Source organism: Musca domestica, unplaced genomic scaffold, assembly GCF_030504385.1.
Source record: "Musca domestica strain aabys unplaced genomic scaffold, Musca_domestica.polishedcontigs.V.1.1 7, whole genome shotgun sequence".
Classification (NCBI taxonomy): domain Eukaryota; kingdom Metazoa; phylum Arthropoda; class Insecta; order Diptera; family Muscidae; genus Musca; species Musca domestica.
In genome coordinates this window covers 6,892,035-6,915,867 of record NW_026712383.1, presented here as the reverse complement: position 1 = coordinate 6,915,867, position 23,833 = coordinate 6,892,035, and the positions used below count along the sequence as shown (strand labels likewise).

The following is a 23,833-nucleotide window of genomic DNA, read 5'->3' as shown; positions in this document are numbered from 1 at the left end:
TATTTCATTCATGTGGATCTAGTTTTATGATCCAAACTGTTGATATTTGTTGTTTTCGTTTAGAGAATTTTCAGATAATTAAACTTGTTTGTCACGTGTCCGGAGGGGTGGAGCAGCAACTGCGAATTTGCAATGTGATGACAATTTGGAGTTTTTCGAATGTTTCCCAAAGGGAATTTTTGTCTACGTTTTCCACTTTTTGTCATATAAAACATGACAAATTTTTGATGGGAATGAACACAACATCAAATCAGAAGTGGGGGCCTAGAATGAGACTTTATTCGTACTGAACTTCCAGGAAATTATGTCAGTACTTATTTTATGTCAATGTTATCGTTTGTTTGTTTTTTTTTTCAATATAATTTTTATTTAATTATTGGTTTTATATACAATTTATAACACGTTTGAGAATACGAGTGTGCGCCTCACACTCCCACACACATACTAGATAATGTAATTTAATATCATTACAAGGTAAAGAAATATTGAGAATCCAAAACCACAGGCAGTAAATTCGTGTAGGTATATGAGAAATGTCAAAATACTGCAGGGAGCAGGAGTTGTTATAAAAATGCAAATATTTGGGGTAGACGGAACCGTGGTCAATATGTGTGAATTTCGCATTAAAATCATTAAAAATACTCAAACGTTATCAAAAACAAAATTTATGACCATGGTGGCGTATGATTGCTATTAATTATTAGGTAATTTTAGAAATTTAACAATAACTTTTTTTCCGGCTATAGATATTTTGAAAATTCAAATGGATTATGGAAATAGACATTAAATGAAGTTAAAAATGAAAACATTGGTGTAATTTAATATCATTACATGATAAAGAAATATTGAAAATCCAAAACCACAGGCAGTAAATTCGTGTAGGTATACGACAAATGTCAAAATACAGCGCAGAGCAATGATTGTAACAAAAATGCAAATATTTGACGACAAAGTAAATAGAACAGTGGTCAATATTTGTAAATTTCGCATTAAAATCATTAAAAATACTCAAACGGTAGCCAAAACAAAACTCATGGCCATGGTGGCGTATGATTGTCATTAATTATTATGTTATTTTAGTAATTTCCCAATAACTTTTTTCCTATGGAAGATATTTTAAAAATTTAAATGGACTATGAAAACATATGAGTTCATCATATAACGTTAAAAATTAAAACCTTAATGTTATTAAATACCATTACAGGATAGAGAAATATTGAGAATCCAAAACCACAGGCAGTAAATTCCTGTAGGTATATGACAAAATGTCAAAATTCAACTCGGAGCAGAGGTTGTTATAAAAATATTTCAAGACAGGGTAGACAGAACAGTTATCAATTTGTGAAAATTTTGAACCGAAATTATTAAAGATACTCAAGTGGTAGCCTAAACAAAATCAATGACCATGGTGGCGTATGATTGCTATTAATTATTGAGTTATTTCAGACATTTCCCAATACCTCTGCTTCCTATGGAAGATATTTTGGAAATTCAAATGGATTATGATTTATCAATTGAAGTTAAAAATTAAAACATTAATGTAATTTAATACCATTCCAAGATAAAGAAATATTGAGAAACCAAAACCACAGGCAGTAAATTCATGTAGGTATATGACAAATGTCAAAATACAGCTCAGAGCAATGTTTGTAATAAAAATACAAATATTTGACGACAAAGTAGATAGAACAGTGGTCAATATGTGTAAATTTCGCATTAAAATCATCAAAAATACTCAAACGGTAGCCAAAATAAAAATTCATGGCCAGGTGGCGTATGATTGCTATCAATTATTGAGTTGTTTTAGAAATTTCCCAATAACTTTTTTCCTATGGAAGAAATTTTGAAAATTGAAATGGATTATGAAAATAGACATACGAGTTTATCAAATGAAGTTAAAAATGAAAACATTAGTGTAATTCAATACTATTACAAGATAAAGAAATATTGAGAATCCAAAACCACAGGCAATATATACGTTTAGGTTATGACAAATGTCAAAATACAGCTCAGAGCAATGATTGTAATAAAAATGCAAATATTTGACGACAAAGTAGATAGAACAGTGGTCAATATGTGTGAATTAATTTAATCGATTAAAATCTGTAAAATTACTCAAACGCTAGCCAAAACAAAATCTATGGCCATGGTGGCGTATGATTGCTATTAATTATTGAGTTATTTTACAAAATTCCCAATAACTTTTTTCCCGTGAAAGATATTTTAAAAATTCAAATTTGTAACGAAAATAGACACATAAGTTTATCAAATGAAGTTAAAAATGAAAACATTTCACCCACAAAATCCCACTGTGCCAAACAAATATTAATGAAATCCCCCTAGACTTCACGACATTCACTTGCCACATTACATTGTAATTTAATATAAAACACCCCGCCTGCATCCATACCTCCTCACATGTCGTCTATCCACATTTAAATTATGATGACGTATATAATTTTAATTATAAAGTAATTAAACGTTTTTTTTGTCATAAAAAAATACTGTAAGCAGTAACGATAGTCAAAATCCCCACATTTCTCTCCATCTTTCCGCCCCGACTCGGGCAAAATGACAGTAATATTGCATAACATTAATTTAATGATGTCTATTTGTTGTTTATTTTTATAACCGCTTCTGTCTATCTGTCTGTATGATGAGTGTGATTATTAATAAACATTTAAATAAAACAAAAACAAAACGAACACAAAAGGGAAAATATGTTTAATATCCAACACGACAAAAGCAACAACAACAGCACTTTAAAATAATTAAGTTTGTCGGGAAAAATGTTTTATGTAAACATTAATGAATTTATCCTGTCAACCAGAAGTTTTCATGAAACATAACAATTTGTATTTAACAATAATAAATAAAATACTTTTTTTGCGCCATTAAAATTTTTATGGATTTAAAAAATTATAAAAAAAAAAAAATATTTTAAAGTTTTTTTTCAATAAATGAGAATGTGTAACACGGCGGAGCTGAATTTTTTGAGACGGATGTTTACACCAAATACTTAAGGGAAATAATCCAAATTAGACAAAAAATACTGAGAAAAATAACAGTACGAATTACTTTGTACAAAATTAGTGATGTTGGGGTTTTAAAAATTCTAGTAATTGAAAATAATTTTCCTGTGTACTTGTGCACAAACAAATACAGCTGCTGTCAAAAAAAAGTAGTTACACGATAATTGAAATTCTTATTATAAATCCACTTTGAATTTCTATTTTTGGCTTTGGCTAATTTTACACCATTTACAATCAGCTACCGTACAAAATACTTTGACCATACTTTTGAGTGTGGTTGAGGCGCTGGGCAAACCTAGCAATAAATATTCTAAAATTTCATATTTCCCAGCCGCCATAAAATATCACATGTGAACAATTCGGTGATCTTTTACTCTGACGCATACGAAAATGTGTGAAATAATAAAGGTTATGACCCAAACGCACAGATATCGTTGCGCTCAGTAGATGTACAAGACCACTTGAATGAAATGACAAGCAGCCTGCAATGTTCTCCATTCAATATAAGAATTTATAAGAATAAGTGTGTGTCTGCGATTGGGTTAAGTTAGATTAGTTTCAGTAGTACTTAAGGAAGATATTTTTAAATAAAAACCAGAATTGAAACTACATTCAAAGAATAAGGATGTTTTTTCTCTTCTCATCACCGATCCAGAGAATAGAATTTGAAATCGAAGAGGGGGATTGGATTCTATTCTCATAAACATTGGTCCTTCGAGCCGGATCGAGAATTGAATCTAAACCCAAGCGAAGCGGTTGTATTCTCTATTCCAGTCGAGCCGAATAGAGAATTGAATTGACAATCGAAGAAGGAGATTGGATTCTATTCTCATTTACAGTTACGTTAAAAAGAGGCGCGAAACTCTCGCCACATATTGGACATACACTTTAGCCAGTATAGGCCTGTTGTGCGCTCTAGACTAAGTAGTTGTTGAAAGAAAACAGCAATTTACACTCAATTATATTAGGAATTCAGGTGCCTTAATAAACTTCCTTAATTGTTTTATTCAATTTACCATGATCTGATTATAGTCTGGTATGTAGTCGATCCCTAAGGATTGGGATCTGATATTTACAAACGCTGGGTATGGACACAGAAAATTCTCCAACGTTCCATCTTCCTCGCATGCCTTGCATATGTTGTTATCTGCATATCCTATCTGGTACAGATGAACTTCTAGGCCCAGATGCCCCGTTAGGAAAGTTTTTCGTGTGTACCATATACGTCTTAATTGTTCCATAGGGTTATGTCGGCGTTTTTTGCCCATGTTTTTAACTCTAGACGTGAGGCATTTAGCGGCTTTGGAATGTCCATGCTTACTGTTGCTAATTTCCCACCCGTTTTGGGTGAGTCTCGTTACCTCTAATTCCCGTATGACCGGGTTGCCATATAATGCGATCTGAGACGTGTTAAGGATAGTTGTTTATTGGATTTACATATTCCAATACAGTTTTGGATGTTATAGCTTTTATGGCGATCTTACTGTTCGTTAGGACGTTTACGGCAGCAGGTCTCGTATTGGCATTATGCCAGTTCAGACCCTCTGTAATCGCCCGGACCTCCGCTTGATGGATCACAATATGATCGGGCAAGCGGAAATAGATTACGGTATATGGGTCTTCAATAAAAAGCCCCAGTTCCGCTCTCCCCTAGCACTGAGGAATTTGCGATATAATTCGTTGACCGACGAGTCTCTGGTAGGATTTAATGTTTCGCAGCTGCAATTAATTTAGGCATCCGATCCGACACAATGTTTTCCATTGATCCTCCCGTCGATACTTTTAAACATTTTTGATGGTACGTCAAGGGGCCTTTAATTATCCACTCATCTGTCGCCCTGGGCCTTATGACCGCTTCATATCGTATCTTCATATTTCTTGAGTGTACATATAAAATTGTCTCTAAAGCCCTAGTTGGTGATGTCCTCATTACACCGCAAATGCTTAAGCAGCACATTCGTTGGAATTTTTGTAAAATTTTAGTATTCAATTGTTTATCCATAATTGTCCAGCAGACTGCTGATGCCTATAATAGGTTTAATGACGCTTTGAACAGCCAGTGTGTCATATTGGGATTAAAACCATTTGGATTGAGCCTATAGTCCTTTTGCACGTTGCCCACAATCTATAAGCTTTATTTCCTCTTTCTTAGATGCAGTCTCTCCAAGTAAGTTTCCTATCTAGGATTAAACCCAGATATTTAACATTATTGGAAATGTTGATTGACTTTTTCAGGAAGACTGGCTCATCGAAGTGCCCCAGTTTTGTTTTCCTAGTGAAAATACATATCTATATACATATCTAAGTTTCCTCCGGGTTTACGTTAAGACCTCTTGGTCTTGTCAAGGTGAATGCAAGTTTCTGAGCCGTATCCTCCTTCAGCACAACAAATTCGAGTTCTTTCCCCTCAGAAGTATTATAACGTCGATTGCATAGCAGATTGGTTCAAATCCTTCTTGGTAAAGTTCTTAAAAGACTGTTTTTGATAGTAACCTCTAGGATAGGTGATAAAATCCCTCCCTGTTCCTTGACCAACTCTGTCCCTTATGTTAACGTCCTACAGCCCGCAACATCCATCCATATTCCTTATCATATGGTTTATCCATGAGGGTCCAAACACGATTACAAATACTACATACACCGGCGACAGGAGTGCTTGATCGATCTTCGAAGGCCGAGCTTTTCCTTACAGAGTGGCAAATTTTCTTTTAAAATATTAAGGTACATAGTCTGATCCATAACACCCTCAATAAAATGCAATACACCAGGTCCAGAGACAGAAAATGAACCCCACACCATTACTGACCCACCATCGTGCTCAATGTAGTCTTCATATTTTTGGCAAGGAACGCTTCATTTGGCTTTCTCCATACATAAGGTCTGCCATCTGAACCAAAAAGGTTGAATTTGCTCTCGTCCGTGGACAGCTCATTCTTCCAAAATGAAAAATCTTTTGATATATGCTCCTTGGCAAATCGCAATCTTACTTCTTGATTTCGCTTGCTGATTAGAGGTTTTTGTCTAGCTCTTCTTTTGTATTGTAATTCGACTTATGCAGTATATTTTTTATTGTTTGAGGGTAACACACATTTCCCAAATCCTTTTCAGCAATTCTTGCGAGCTTCAGTGCACTCAAAAATGGATTCTTTTTGATCTGCTGAAAATTATACTTTTCACCACTCAAGGTAAATATTTTATTATTTGCCGCTTTTGACTCATTTTTTAAATATCCATCTGTTTTGATCCGTTTTATGATGTACTGAACTATATATTGGCTTCTATTAACAATCTTAGATATCTCACTTAGCGATTTATGGCTTTTGTAATGTTAAATTTCTAAATTTCTCACTTCAACAGTAATTTGTCCTCGTTGTCTTCCCATTTTTTATACGTTTTAGTGTTTACCTCAGTAAATTACACAACACGTGAAAATCCTAAATTAGCTTTTAGGGACTTCCGCTAATACATTTTCCAATAATCACGTGAAGTTGGACGCAGTTTGAAATAGGGTTGCCGTATAAATGTAAGCTGTACGAGTTTAGCTTTTGCATAGAAATTTGGCGAGTTTTAGAATAAATGTCATTATTTTGTTAAATAAATAAAACAGTAAACTTTTTTTCTACGGCTATTTCTAGCACCCTATACACTAATAAAAAATATAGGTTTCTTTTGGTAGTTAATTTGATAACAATCATATATTGCATGAAAGAAAATCGTTTGCTTAGTGTACGAGATTCGCTTGGAGCTACTGTATATAATTAAAAGCCTACAGCTCCACCGTAGCCTCAGTTAAGTATTATATAGATAAACTTAGAAAAAAAGACTTATGCTAAGTAAAGATATAAGGAAATATTGTTAACCATACGATTTTGACTTATTGTTTAAGGAATTGATGAAAATGTATTTTTTATTATAAACCGACGATTTCACTTAGGGATCTCTAGCTTGACACACCGATAATTGTCGATAACACCATGCCTCATTAAGGTAATATGTATAAATAGACGCTTCATTAATGATATTCACCATTCGGGTATCCAAATGCTATAAATTTATTTTTAAAATTGGTTACTTTTTATTTCTTTGTTATATATTTTATATTATCTGATTATGTCTTCTCATAATTATCACATTACCTATTTCAAACTTTAATGCAGCATCAGTTTCATTACTCGTGAAACTTAATACCCTCCCACTTCACAAAACGTGTATAAGTTTTGAGACAAAATGCCATTAAACTTTTATTTCATTCATGTGGATCTAGTTTTATGATCCAAACTGTTGATATTTGTTGTTTTCGTTTAGAGAATTTTCAGATAATTAAACTTGTTTGTCACGTGTCCGGAGGGGTGGAGCAGCAACTGCGAATTTGCAATGTGATGACAATTTGGAGTTTTTCGAATGTTTCCCAAAGGGAATTTTTGTCTACGTTTTCCACTTTTTGTCATATAAAACATGACAAATTTTTGATGGGAATGAACACAACATCAAATCAGAAGTGGGGGCCTAGAATGAGACTTTATTCGTACTGAACTTCCAGGAAATTATGTCAGTACTTATTTTATGTCAATGTTATCGTTTGTTTGTTTTTTTTTTCAATATAATTTTTATTTAATTATTGGTTTTATATACAATTTATAACACGTTTGAGAATACGAGTGTGCGCCTCACACTCCCACACACATACTAGATAATGTAATTTAATATCATTACAAGGTAAAGAAATATTGGGAATCCAAAACCACAGGCAGTAAATTCGTGTAGGTATATGAGAAATGTCAAAATACTGCAGGGAGCAGGAGTTGTTATAAAAATGCAAATATTTGGGGTAGACGGAACCGTGGTCAATATGTGTGAATTTCGCATTAAAATCATTAAAAATACTCAAACGTTATCAAAAACAAAATTTATGACCATGGTGGCGTATGATTGCTATTAATTATTAGGTAATTTTAGAAATTTAACAATAACTTTTTTTCCGGCTATAGATATTTTGAAAATTCAAATGGATTATGGAAATAGACATTAAATGAAGTTAAAAATGAAAACATTGGTGTAATTTAATATCATTACATGATAAAGAAATATTGAAAATCCAAAACCACAGGCAGTAAATTCGTGTAGGTATACGACAAATGTCAAAATACAGCGCAGAGCAATGATTGTAACAAAAATGCAAATATTTGACGACAAAGTAGATAGAACAGTGGTCAATATTTGTAAATTTCGCATTAAAATCATTAAAAATACTCAAACGGTAGCCAAAACAAAACTCATGGCCATGGTGGCGTATGATTGTCATTAATTATTATGTTATTTTAGTAATTTCCCAATAACTTTTTTCCTATGGAAGATATTTTAAAAATTTAAATGGACTATGAAAACATATGAGTTCATCATATAACGTTAAAAATTAAAACCTTAATGTTATTAAATACCATTACAGGATAGAGAAATATTGAGAATCCAAAACCACAGGCAGTAAATTCCTGTAGGTATATGACAAAATGTCAAAATTCAACTCGGAGCAGAGGTTGTTATAAAAATATTTCAAGACAGGGTAGACAGAACAGTTATCAATTTGTGAAAATTTTGAATCGAAATTATTAAAGATACTCAAATGGTAGCCTAAACAAAATCAATGACCATGGTGGCGTATGATTGCTATTAATTATTGAGTTATTTCAGACATTTCCCAATACCTCTGCTTCCTATGGAAGATATTTTGGAAATTCAAATGGATTATGATTTATCAATTGAAGTTAAAAATTAAAACATTAATGTAATTTAATACCATTCCAAGATAAAGAAATATTGAGAAACCAAAACCACAGGCAGTAAATTCATGTAGGTATATGACAAATGTCAAAATACAGCTCAGAGCAATGTTTGTAATAAAAATACAAATATTTGACGACAAAGTAGATAGAACAGTGGTCAATATGTGTAAATTTCGCATTAAAATCATCAAAAATACTCAAACGGTAGCCAAAATAAAAATTCATGGCCAGGTGGCGTATGATTGCTATCAATTATTGAGTTGTTTTAGAAATTTCCCAATAACTTTTTTCCTATGGAAGAAATTTTGAAAATTGAAATGGATTATGAAAATAGACATACGAGTTTATCAAATGAAGTTAAAAATGAAAACATTAGTGTAATTCAATACTATTACAAGATAAAGAAATATTGAGAATCCAAAACCACAGGCAATATATACGTTTAGGTTATGACAAATGTCAAAATACAGCTCAGAGCAATGATTGTAATAAAAATGCAAATATTTGACGACAAAGTAGATAGAACAGTGGTCAATATGTGTGAATTAATTTAATCGATTAAAATCTGTAAAATTACTCAAACGCTAGCCAAAACAAAATCTATGGCCATGGTGGCGTATGATTGCTATTAATTATTGAGTTATTTTACAAAATTCCCAATAACTTTTTTCCCGTGAAAGATATTTTAAAAATTCAAATTTGTAACGAAAATAGACACATAAGTTTATCAAATGAAGTTAAAAATGAAAACATTTCACCCACAAAATCCCACTGTGCCAAACAAATATTAATGAAATCCCCCTAGACTTCACGACATTCACTTGCCACATTACATTGTAATTTAATATAAAACACCCCGCCTGCATCCATACCTCCTCACATGTCGTCTATCCACATTTAAATTATGATGACGTATATAATTTTAATTATAAAGTAATTAAACGTTTTTTTTGTCATACAAAAATACTGTAAGCAGTAACGATAGTCAAAATCCCCACATTTCTCTCCATCTTTCCGCCCCGACTCGGGCAAAATGACAGTAATATTGCATAACATTAATTTAATGATGTCTATTTGTTGTTTATTTTTATAACCGCTTCTGTCTATCTGTCTGTATGATGAGTGTGATTATTAATAAACATTTAAATAAAACAAAAACAAAACGAACACAAAAGGGAAAATATGTTTAATATCCAACACGACAAAAGCAACAACAACAGCACTTTAAAATAATTAAGTTTGTCGGGAAAAATGTTTTATGTAAACATTAATGAATTTATCCTGTCAACCAGAAGTTTTCATGAAACATAACAATTTGTATTTAACAATAATAAATAAAATACTTTTTTTGCGCCATTAAAATTTTTATGGATTTAAAAAATTATAAAAAAAAAAAAAAAATATTTTAAAGTTTTTTTTCAATAAATGAGAATGTGTAACACGGCGGAGCTGAATTTTTTGAGACGGATGTTTACACCAAATACTTAAGGGAAATAATCCAAATTAGACAAAAAATACTGAGAAAAATAACAGTACGAATTACTTTGTACAAAATTAATGATGTTGGGGTTTTAAAAATTCTAGTAATTGAAAATATTTTTTCAGTGAACTTGTGCACAACCACATACAGCTGCGGTCAAAAAAAAAATAGTAGTTGTTACACGATAATTGGAAATCTTATTATTAAACCACTTTGAAGTTATATTTTTGGCTTTGGCTGATTTTACATGTTTTCAAATCAGCTACTGTACAAAATACTTTTTGGTTGAGATGCTGGGAAAACCTAGCAATAAACAATAAATATTCTAAAATTACATATTCCCAGCCCAATAAAATATTACATGTGAACAATTCGGTGATCTTGTGCGCTGACGTATACGAGAATGTGTGAGATAATAAAGGTTATGATCCACACGCACAGATATCGATGCGCTCAGTAGATGCACAGGACCACTTGAACGAAATGGCAAGCAGCCCTGCAATGTTAACCATTCAATATTAGGATATGTAAGAATAATTGTGTGTCTGAGATTAGGTTAAGTTTCAGTAGTACTTATTTTTTAAATAAAAGCCAGAATTAAAACTACATCTTTGGTTGTTTTTTCTTTTCTCATCTCCGATCCAGTGAATAGAATTGACAGTCGAAGAGAGAGATTGGATTCTATTCTCAGATACATTGATCATTCATGCTGGATCGAGAATTGAATCTAAACCCGAGCGAAGCGGTTGTATTCTTTTCTCATCACCGATCCAGAGAATGGAATTGACAGTCGAAGAGAGAGATTTAATTCTATTTTCAGTTACATTCATCATTCAAGCCAGATCGAGAATTGAATCTAAACCCAAGCGAAGCGAAGTTTCAGTAGTACTTAAGGAATATAATTTTTAAATCAAAACCTGAATTGAAGCTACATCCAAAGAATAATTTTGTTCTTTCTTTTCTCATCACCTATCCAGAGAATAGAATTTGAAATCGAAGAGGGGGATTGGATTCTATTCTCATAAACATTGGTCCTTCGAGCCGGATCGAGAATTGAATCTAAACCCAAGCGAAGCGGTTGTATTCTTTTCTTATCACCGATCCAGAGAATAGAAATGGCAGTCGAAGAGAGAGATTGGATTCTATTCTCAGTTACATTGATCATTCAAGCCGGATCGAGAATTAAATTTAAGTCCAAGCGAAGCGATTGTATTTTTTTCTCATCACCGATCCAGAGAATAGAACTGGCAGCTACGAAAAAAATGCATAAATTCTCCTATTCTATTACAGAATGATTTAACATAATTTTCTTTCAAGGTCTACAAAATGACCGGTCAAAATAATAGTAGTGGCCTGATTTCAGTCTAAAAAAAAGGCATAGTCTAAGCAATATATCAAAACATTTTTCATCAATGGGGATTATTTTTGACCTGCTAGTACTTAGTTCCATGTCCTTTATTTCTTATAACGGCAGCACAGTACTGCTGCATTGAGTCAACTAGATCTTGACACCATTAAATCGATTTCGTTGCCCATGCCGTTTTCATAGCTTCCCATAGGTTCGAATTACAATTTGGCTTGGTTAGAGCAACTGCCTTCTTAACAGCGCACCGCAGATTTTCGATAGGATTCAGGTGTGGGGCCGTTCCAAGACATTAGTTCTGTGTTTTGGCAAACCACACCTTTGCTAATACTAAAGCACAGGTTGAGATGAAAAAACTGCAACCAACTTCAGACTGCTGTCATTTCTAAGCCACTCGTCCGACAGCTGTTAAAATTATTCCAGTGACAGCTCATTATATTGTTTACAAGCGTACAAAATCACTTTGGTGAGAATTTTCCATAAAAAATGTTATTCGAGATTGAATTCAAGCGTGATACTGTGATTTCTTTATATTTCTTGGCTGGAAAACCACAAGTGGCTATCGTTAGAGCACTCCAGCATTTAAATTTGAATAAATCGTTTGTGTTTCGTACCTTCGCTCGTTATCGTGACACTGGTAGCGTAGCCCGACGTTAAGGAAGTGGACGAAGTGGAACAGCAACATCAGCAGAAATGGTTCGAAAAGTAAAAAAGCGACTTGACGAAACCTGCGTCGCAGTGGCCGAAAATGGCTCCAGAGCTGAACATATCGCAATATTTCATTTGGAAAATATTGAAAAATGAGATCGGGGTAAAGCCATTGAAATTCCAAAAAGTGCCAGAACTTGCACCGCAACAGAAAGAAAAGAGACTCAAAAAAGCTAAAGAATTGCTTCGCATGGCCGAAAGTGGGGTAATGTGGTTTTATTTGATGAGAAAACATTCGTTGTCTAGCAGTTTGTTAAAAAACAAAATGTTTGTGTTTACTTGCCAAAGAGGTCAGCTCAAAATTTGCACCTTCGGTTGGCCTCCAGAACTCAAGCGCCGGCCATAGTGACGGTATGTGCCGCACAGCCGACGGTTGCTCTCCGCTCGTATTAATCGACCGTGGCATCAGAATAAATGCCGAATATTATCACGAAAATATTCTGGAGGATGTATTAAAGCCTTGGGCACGCAAACATTTTGGCCACAGACCTTGGACATTCTAACAGGACTCAGAACCATCGCACTCAGCACGCGCCACCCAAGAATAGTTATAAAATAAGGTTCCTCGCTTCATTCCCAGCGCACAATGGCCTCCAAAATCTCTGTATACCAATCTGTTGGACTATTGCGTCTGGAGTATTCAAGCAATCGCTTAGCCGGGACTGGGCCAAAATACCGCAGAGCAACGTTCGGGCAGCGTGTGACGGTTTTATTGGCCGTTTGAAGGCCGTAAAAGGTGACAAATTCGAACAAATCTAAACTTATTCTAAAATTTGATGCTATTTCCAACATCTTCATTCAATAAAATTTAAAAAATGTAAAAAAATGACTTTGTTGCAGGTTTTTTTAACTCACTGAAAACTTTCGACTCCCCTACTATCAAGTCTAAGGTTGTTTTGGACTGTAGGAGACCCTTGTAAACGCTAGGTTGTCCTTCAAGCGATGTTGGTTTCCTGGTCATTCATAGACACTACTCGGAGAGAATTCAACAAAAATTGCTGAAAGAAAGGGGACGCAACATCTCCAAAAGAATCTGGGCAACACTCTCGGGGAAGCGACAAAGTCGCTACTGTTATTGTCGAAACCGTCCGTCTGTTCGTCTGTGGAAATCACTCTAGCTTCCGAACGAATTGAAGTAGATTGATAGAATTTTACTCAAATGTATATTATGTCTGCAGGACTTTTGGTATTGAAAATGGGCCATGTAGATCTACGTTTTGGTATAGGTATGTACCGGTACCTCCTGATATGCGATATGTTGATGATTTTAGCGACATTATTCATTGTAATTGTTTAAAATTTGGTATTTGAAGTTCTTACTGGATACTACAGCCTATGACAGAAAATTTTCTGTGTAGGTCCAAGTCTTCGTATAGCCCCCATATAACGGTACCTCCCGATATTCGGTATTTTGATGATTGTAGCGACATTATTCACAGGAGTAGTTTCAAATTACGTATTTAGCGTTCGTAATGGGAACTAAAGTCTGTGATAGAAAATTGTGTATCCAGGTCCAGGTCTTCGTATAGGCCCCATATATCAGTACCTCCCTATATTCGGTATTTTGACGATTTAAGATACAATACTCACCGCAATTGTTTGAGATGTCGTATTTGAAGTTCGCAATGGATCCTACAGCCTGTGACAGAAAATTGTCTATGCAGGTCCAGGTCTTCGTATAGCTTCAATATAATGGTACCACCCGATATTTGGTATTTTGATGATTATTTACCGAATTTTTTTTCAAGTTTCGCATTTGAATATTGTGATGACTTATGACAAAAGTTGCCATTGCAGGTCCAAGTCGTCGTATTGACCCTAATATAACGGCTACATTTGGTATTTTAATAGAATTTTTAACGGATTTTATTGTTTTTGAGAATTGCCAAATTCGTTGCAAATGGTGGAGGGTATTCAAAGTTTGGGCCGGTCGAACTTACAGCTTTTTTACTTGTTTCCACATTCTTCTTCTCTTTGTCTAAATTTTGAAGTAGGAAAAACACATTGGACCTGTAGGTTTCAGGGTGGAGCAGTTATGTAACAACCGTGTTCCAGAATGGCGCCAAACGTGGGGCACGAACCCACGACCCTGAAATTAAGAGCCTCGTGCTCTACCGACTGAGCTAGCCGGGCTATACGCCAGCATACCGGCAACGCCACTTGAAGACCAACACACAAGGATACACTGACAAGGATACACTGCCTTTTTGGCCACCACAAACCAAAAAATAATATTTCAATACACAACATAAATTCATTAAAATAGAATTAGCTCGATATAGTTTACAATCATAGAATAGAATAGAGATAATTCTCGAACACAAATTTTGACATTTATTTGGATTTTGAAAAGCCGGTAGAACAGCTTATTATTGCTCCTCATCGAGACATAAAAAAAAGAAATTAACTTATGGTAAGCCTTCTCTACCAGGATGTAAATGCTTTACTTGTGGCAAGCATTTCCTCTTTCTCACTTTGCGGTAAAGTTAAATTTTCATCTTCCATATAACAAACAAATTTCTTTTAAAGTTATTGAAATGTCGATTCTTAACAGCAAATATTATTAATTATCTCTGAATAATATTTGACTAATTAATTGCTATAAAATAACTGCAAATTATTTCAATACTCAAAAGAAGCAACAACTCTTTCTTCAGGCACCATTGAGGGTAGACAAACAAAATACACTCTGGCAGATAACTTAACAAATGAATCCTTCAGAATTCTCAACTCAAGAGGCAAATCCTCTTAACAAAAATGTATGTGTGTGTGTTAAATTAAATTTTTGACATATTCACTCTAAAACTCAAAAACTCAAAACTCTATCAGTTCTTCAAGTTGTGTAGGCAGTTAGTCAAAATGAAAAGCTTATAATTAATAACAATTAGACACATTCAAGGATGTTAAACTATTAAATTTTGTATTTTTGCATGAGTTATAGGGGTTTCCATCCTTCCTCCTACTGCAGAAAAATCTTTTCATCTGGGGAAAAATAATTTAATCTTGAAATGTTTCATAGAATTTTAAGTCATGGCAAAGAACAAGTTGCCAATTCTTTTGGGTCAATATTAATTTCCCAATTAATTTGCATTTTCAACTCTTTTGTTTAATAATATGGCTGTGTGTGTGCTTGTATTTGTTGTTTCCATTGAAATCCTCTTAAATTATCTTGTAAATTAATATGCCAATCAAAATGTTGTTATTTATAGGAAAAATTTCATAACTCTTAACCTTAAGGGCCATTAGGCCACAGTCCATACTTCAGTCAATTAACAGGAAATACACTCATATGTATGTGTGGGTGTTGAGCAAATTTGAATGGTTTTATCTATTCTATGACTATTAACACAAATGCCAAAGATTGAAATTCAATTCAAAGTTGGATGCTTTAAATTGTATCAATAAATGTGTATATTCAAGGGGGTGTACTTATTGATCTCTTGTGTGGGAGTGCGTATGTGTGTGTAATGATAAGTTGTAGGAAGTTTCAAATCTATTGCTGAAGTTGCATTATGGATGGAATCATTACATTTCTTTAGATTTGATTGAAATCTCTTTAGAAAATTTAAATTACGAATAATTCACTGGCAGCTTAAGGTAGAGAAAAACATTACAACCGATGCAGCCAAGAGGAACAAAACCATAATATTTTGAGTTGAGATTGGGATGTTTCTAAAGCTGGCCAAGAAGGGACTTATTTAAATTGTCATGCCCTCATTATTTCAATAGTTAGAATCTCTTTCAAATGGTTTCTCCCTCAAAATGCTTGCTTTCAACATTTTTTTCGAAGATTATTTTAAAATAAAAATATGAATTATATTTAATTTTTGTTCTAGGATTCGTTGTTTTTTTTCGAACCTTATCAAGAGTTTTTTATTTGAAATTATGGTAGGAAAAAGAAGGGGATACCATTTGGAACAAATTTGACAATTTTCAAAAAAAAAAAAAAATAAATAAATAAATAAATAAAAAATAAAATCCTTTAAAAATTCTGTTAAAATCTTAAAAATACTGAATATAGCAATTATATTAGGGTCTATACTACGACGTGGACCTGCATCATCAAAATACCGAATATAGGGAGATACTATTATATGAGACTATACCAAAACGTGGACCTGCACAGACAATTTTCTGTCATAAGCTGTAGTATCCATTACCAACTTCAAATACCAAATTTGAAATAATTCCGGTGAAAAATGTCGCTAAAATCATCAAAATACCGAATATTGGGAGGTACCATTATATGGGGGCTATACTAAGACGTGGACCTGCACAGACAATTTTCTGTCTTAAGCTGTAGTATCCTTTATGAACTTCAAATACCAAATTTGAAATAATTCCGCTGAAATATGTCGCTAAAATTATTAAAATACCGAATATCGGAAGGTACCGTTATATGGGGGCTCAACGAAGATGTGGACCTACATGGCCATTTTTTCATTTAGGCTGTAGTATCCATTACAAACTTCAAATGCCAATTTTGAAACAATTCCGGTAAATAATGTCGCAAAAATCATCAGAATACCGCATATCGGGAGGTACCGTTATATGAAGGCTATACCAAAATGTGGACCTACATGGCCCATTTACAATACCAAATGTCCTGTAGATATAACATACATTTGAACAACATTTTATCAATCTACTTCAATTCGTTCGAAAACTAAAGTGATTTCCACAGACGGACGGACATCGCTTAATCGACATAGAATTTTGTGCTGATCATGAATATATATACTTCGTGGGGTCTAAAATGTATATTTCGAGGTGTTATAAACGGAATGACAAAATTAATATACCCTCTATACTATGCCCCTGTGTGGATTTTTAGTCAATTCTATATAAATATGTGGCTACACTCATGAAAATACCGAATATCGGGACGTACCGTTATATGGGGGATATACAATATCGTAGACCTGTATAGACAATTCTCTTCGAGGGGGTAAAGTACTCAGAAGGAACTCCTTGTGTGAATTTTGAGAAAATGTCATTGAAAAATGTGCCTCAAATCATTAAAATACCGAACATCGGGGGGTACTGTTATATGGGGGCCATACGATACGTGGACCATCCAAGGTCTGCGGCCAAAATTCTTTAATACACCCTCTAAATATTTTCGCGATAATATTCGGCATTTATTCTGATGCCACCGTCGATTAATACGAGCGGAGAGCGACCATCGACTGGTATGGCGGCCCACACCATCACCATGGCCGGTGCTTGTGTTCTGGTGGCCAACCGAAGGTGCACATTTTCAGCTGACCTCTTTGCAAATAAACACCATCATTCGTAGAAAACCAAACTCGGACCAAATTCAGCTCTTTTGAGTCTATTTTCTTTCTATTGCGGTGTAGGTTCTTGCCCTTTTTGGAATTTCAGTGGCTTTACCCCGAGCTCAGTATTTTTCAATATTTTCCGAATGGAATATTGCGATATGTTCAGCTCACGAGCCATTTTTCGGCCACTGCGACGCGAGTTTCGATCAAGTCGCTTTTTTACTTTCCGAACCATTTCTGCTGATGTTGTTGTTTTCTTCCGTCCACTTCCTTGACGTCGGTCTACGCTATCGGTATCACGGTAACGAGCAATGGTACGAGACACATAAGATTTATTCACATTTTAATGCTGGAGTGGTTTACTGATGGCCACTTGTGGTTTTCCAGCCAAATATAAGGAAAACACACTTCACCCTTGAATTCAATCACGAATAACTTTTTTTCTGGAAAATTCTCACCAAAATACGTTTGTACGCTTGTAAACAATATAATAAGCTGTCATTGGAATTATTTAAACAGTTGTCGGACGAATGGCTTAGAAATGACAGCAGTTTGAAGTTTGGTTGCAGGTTTTTCACCTCATCCTGTATATCCAGCTTGAGTACTTATCTTGGTCTCTCGCTTAAAATCCAAACGGTAGTCTTGAATAATCATCCCAAATCCTGAGCATCAAACCCTGCTTCCCTCCACGTTTTTCTTATACTTATCCAGGTCTGGAGGTGAAGAATCATTGCTAGCACCGGGTCGAAGACTAGTAGGATAAGTTCAAGTTAATATAGTATAAGAACGCTATATATTCTTGCTCTTATAAAATGTATTATCAAATGAAAACAACTGTTTTTCTCTTTCTGGATTCTGTACGAATCCTTGGACCCCGACGAGCTTCTCAAGCCTAAAAGAGAAACCTGTCGGTACAATACTCACAATTTTGGAATATTTATTTTTCTAAGAGAAGGTCCTATTTTATTTGTTTTCTTCTTCCTACATTTTGAACCCTTTCAATTATGAGACCTCACTGAAAAAGAACACAAAGTGCCGGATGTTGTAACTACTCAACCTTGGACCCAACCAGAAATATGTTTTCATAAATTTAAGATCTACCTCGCATTTCAAGATTGTTGAGAATATTTTTCTTCAATAATACATATATCATAAATTCCCCAACAGAACTAATTGAAAAGAAAATTGATTTCATGGTACAAAATTTAAAAAATTTAAAAATGATTGCCATAGACAATTTGCAACTACAGACGGACAGGCGGACAAACAAATTGTTAGCCTTTCGATAAATTGTTATCTCGATTGTATTCTCCCAATAGCTTTTAAGAGGATTATGAAATATTGAACTCCAACAAGAACATAAGCTATTGTTGGCATCAAGATATACATATACACATACATATACATATATTTATCAATGTATGTGTATACCTGGTATTAAAACATAATACTTTTCCCGAAAGATGTTCATAAGCTTAGTCGTAGAAGCACAATAATTTTGCTATATCAAATATTTAACAAAACAAACATAGATGTCAGGCGGCTAGTAATTGTTGTTATTTTATTAATTTATTAAAATTAATTATAAACATTAAACACTACAATCAACCAACAAACCAAGTGTTGTTTGTTTAGATACTTCCAACAATTATTCTTGAGGAGTAGAGGAAATTGCATTCCATTAATAAAAGTTTGGTTGTTGTTGCTGTTTTTCTTTCTCTCTTTGAGGGAGTGAGAGTGGGTGTGTGTGTGCGTGTGAGAGAAAAGATACATCTATGCCAGATAATGCCCTGCCATCTGAAGTATGGAGTACCATAAATATTTCTCCAATACAATGAATGTTTATGCTGTGCTTAATTAGCAAAACTAGTTATAGATGCTGGCTGGCAGGATGGTTGGTTCTATGGTTTGCCTGTGGTCCTATCTGTTTATAATTATTGTATATGTAGGGGGTTCACTGAGTGGGAAGATGGAAATTTAGCAATCATTACTACTGAGTGCTTCCTAATGTGGCAGAAACCTGATGCGACAAGGAACAGCAGAAAAAAAATTGGAAGGTTTTTGAATACAACTCACTGGGCTAGTAGTACACTAGTAGTAGTCACTAGTAGGTAAAACTTGTGTGTTTACATTTGACCTTAAGAGTACGAAAATGCTATTTGTTTATGTATAAATACACAACCGTCTTTCTTCAGATTTTAAACGAAGTTTCTCCTCACTTCGCTTACGGTCACCGATTTGGCTCTAAGGACCAGCATTAAACTGGGATCCTTTTGTATACCCTCCACCATAGTATGGGGACACTTTAAGTTTGTCATTTAACACCTCGAAATATACATTTTAGATCCCACAAAGTGTATATATTCTTGATCAGCATAATTCGATTTAGCAATGTCCTATCGTCTGTGGAAATCACTCTAGCTTCCCAACGAAATGAAGGAAGTTGATAAAAATGTACTCAAATATGTATTATGTCTGCAGGACTTTTGGTACTGAAAATGGGCCATGTAGATCCACGTCTTCGTATAGCCCCCATATAACGGTACTTCCCGATATGCGGTATTTTGATGATTTTAGCAACATTATTCACCGGAATTGTTTCAAATTTGGTATTTGAAATTCATAACGGATGCTACAGCCTCTGACAGAAAATTGTCTGTGCAGGTCCACGTCTTCATATAGCCCCCATGCAACGGTACCCCCGATATTCCGTATTTGGATGACAGTATTCACCGGAATTGTTTTAAATTTGGTGTTTGAAGTTCGTAATGAATACTAGAGCCTAAGACAGAAAATTGTCTATGCAGTTCCAGGCCTTCGTACAAGCCATATATATCAGTACCTCCCTATATTCGGTATTTTGATGATGTTTGCTACATAATTGACGTTTTTTTCAAGTTCCGTATTTCAATATTATAATGGCTTATGACAAACATTGTCTATGCAGGTCCACGTCTTCATATAGACTCCAATATAACGGCTATATTCGGTATTTTTAAGATTTTAACAGAATTTTTGGCGAATGTTATTTTTTGAAATGTCCAAATTCGTTCCAAATGGTGGAGGGTATTAAAAGTTCGGTCTGGCCGAATTTACTGCTTTTTTACTTGATTACGTATAAATACACAACGGAATAAATACCCAAGAAGTAGTTATTAAACTGGGATTCTTCTTTTTCAGACTCTAAACGAAATTTCGCCTCACTTTGCTTACGGTCACGGCTTACGACTTGGCTGTAAGGACCAATATTAGGTTGGAATCGTATTTTAAAGACATAAAACGTCTCTCTTCATTGAGTGGTTGTAATGTTTAACGACACTATGTCCCAGTTTGCCGAGGCAAGTTCGCGGTGGCCACAGTCTGTTTCAGATATTTGTTTGGGTCAGAGACCAGAGTGAGGAAACGAGGGTTTTTTAAGATTTGCTGTTTTGCTCCAAGCTTTACAGGTTGAGATAAAAAACTGCAACAAAGTCAAACGCCATAATTTTTACTTTTTTTTAATTTTATTGAATGAAACCAACAAATGTCGGAAATATCATCAAATTTTAGAATAAGTTCAGATTTGTTCAAATTGGACACCTTTGGCACAAATTATGGTCTAGGATGGTTGGTATTGAAAATGAGATATATCGGTCTACGTTTTGGTATAGTACCCATATACCTGTACCACCCGATATTCGGTATTTTGATGGTTTTTGCCACATTTTTTCATGGATTTGTCTAAGAATTGGTATTTGTAGTTCATAATGGGTTTTAGCTCCAGTTTTGCACGTATAGGTCAACGTTTTGATATAGTCCCCACATAACGGTACCTCTCAATATTCGGTATTTGGATGATTTTTGACACATTTTTTCAAGAATTACTCTGAAAATTGTTAGTTTTAGATCATAATGGGTCCTAGTTCGTGCGGCGAAACATTGTATGTATAGGTCCACGTTTTGGTATAGCCTCCATATAACGGTATCTTCCGATATTCGGTATTTTGATGGTTTTTGTCACATTTTATCGCGGATTTGTCTAAAAATTGGAATTTGTTGGTCATAATGAGTTCTAGCACCGTTGACGAAATATTGTATGTATAGGCCCACTCTTTTGTATAGCCCTATATAGCGGTACCTCCGGATATTCGGTATTTTGATGATTTTTGCCACATTTTTCCCACGAATATGTCTAAAAATTGGTATTTGTAGTTCATAATGGGTTCTAGTGTTTCCATTACCCTAAGTTGGAGGGTATTTAAAGTTCGACCCGGCCGAACTTAGTGTTTTTTACTTGTTATCCATAACATTGATTTATTCAGGATTAATAGATACTAGGTTCTGGACTGCATCGAAATTGATTGTAGAAGATACAAGAATTAAAAACCGACTATTCACCTAAATAGTCACCGGTGCAGTTATTTCATTCTCCATAGTTTTAATCAATACTGTAGATGGAAGAAGACCCTCCCGAGCCTTCATCTATCCTTGAACCGTATAAATATACCGTCAGGCCAATTGGGTTGGCTCCCAATATGAAGTAGGTATCTATAATAGGCTCCTAATAGTATTGCCAAAATAATATGTGTTATGGTCTATTCTGATTTGAATATTAAATTATTCATCCATCCATCCAAAAATATACACCCTATTTACTCATTCCTATACTCTATAATTTTACTTAAGGGCAATCTAACAACATTAATGAATGTTTTTACCATAACAATCTTACCAATAGAAATTCTTCTAAGTGTGTATGTATATATATATATGAGAAAATATCTTCATACATACATATGTACCGACACATGCAAAACAATGTTGCCAAAGTCCACTCTCACATTCATTCTCGCAATTTACACATACCTTTTAGTGTCATTATCATTATTAGTTTGAACCACATAGGGGGGCATACATATACTATGAGTATGTTTAGATTCCAACATTCGAACATGAATACTGTTCCCATGTTTAGAAATGTGTGGAGACATAACAACATACACACATACATAAATATATTTCCATTTATCCCAGACAATGACACAATAAAACACTAAACTATAGAGCGAACCCACTACATTTATATGCATTGAATTGTATTTGTAAGACAAAAGGACCAGTGGGGCAATCACTATTCGAGGAATATAATTTCCGCAATAAAGTTATTTGCCAGGTACAGAAACATATAAACCTAAAGAATAATATGTGTGCGTGTGCAGGTGTTTTTGATAATAATAATAATATTAGACAATGCCTGCTAGCAGCAGGTGGTACTAACTATAGCTGGAGTTAAAAGAAACCCGGAGAGAAATGGAATTGTACTCGACTGGTTGTTTGAATTCAAAGAATTTATGAAACTCATAATATCGCATTGCTTATGGCTGTCCATGTAGAGATGTTCAATACAATATCTTTACAAAGTAGGTAGAAAGATAGCCATCGCCGTGCTTATAAAAGCAGTGCTTTGTATTCAGAGTCTGTAGAATTTTATCAGCAGTCAAGGCTGCGACTCCATTGTTATATTCCATTTTATTTAAATAGATGAAATCCTCTGAACGAATCACCAAAAAAAAAAAAAAAAAAAATGGGACGAAACTTTGGGAAAATGCAACAGAAACTACTTATTTGCTTAAAATCTTCTTTGGGGTAACTATAGATATTTATAAAAGAAATTAAGGAGGCCTTCTGTATATGGAGAGAACGGAAGAAAGGCACCATGACAGTTGAAACATAGTTTTGAATGACCATACAAAATACTTTGTACATACTTTTGAGTGCGACTGAGGCACTGGAAAAATTTAACTAAATATTCTAAAAATAAAAACAAGTAAAAAAGCATTAAGTTCGGCCGGGCCGAACTTTTAATACCCTCCACCTTAGGGTAATGGAAACAATAGAACCAATTATGACCCACAAATACCAATTTTTAGACATATTCGTGGGGACATTTGGCAAAAATCATCAAAATGCCTAATATCGGGAGGTATCGTTATATAGGGCTATACAAAAGCCTGGACCTATACATACAATATTTCGTCAACGGTGCTAGAACTCATTATGACCAACAAATTCCAATTTTTAGACAAATCCGCGATAAAATGTGACAAAAACCATCAAAATACCGAATATCGGAAGATACCGTTATATGGAGGTTATACCAAAGCGTGGACCTATACATACAATATTTCGCCGCACGAACTAGGACCCAT

At 34.3% G+C, this 23,833-nt stretch overlaps 1 protein-coding gene and 1 non-coding gene across 2 annotated transcripts in view; both read right to left on the bottom strand.

The window, feature by feature from the left end:
- Window positions 1-23,833, bottom strand: part of LOC101892624 (uncharacterized) — a 277,791-nt gene that overhangs the window by 17,258 nt on the left and 236,700 nt on the right. The window lies entirely within an intron of this gene.
- TRNAK-CUU (transfer RNA lysine (anticodon CUU)) lies at window positions 14,424-14,496 on the bottom strand. The gene has a single exon. It is a non-coding gene; the product is annotated as a tRNA-Lys (tRNA).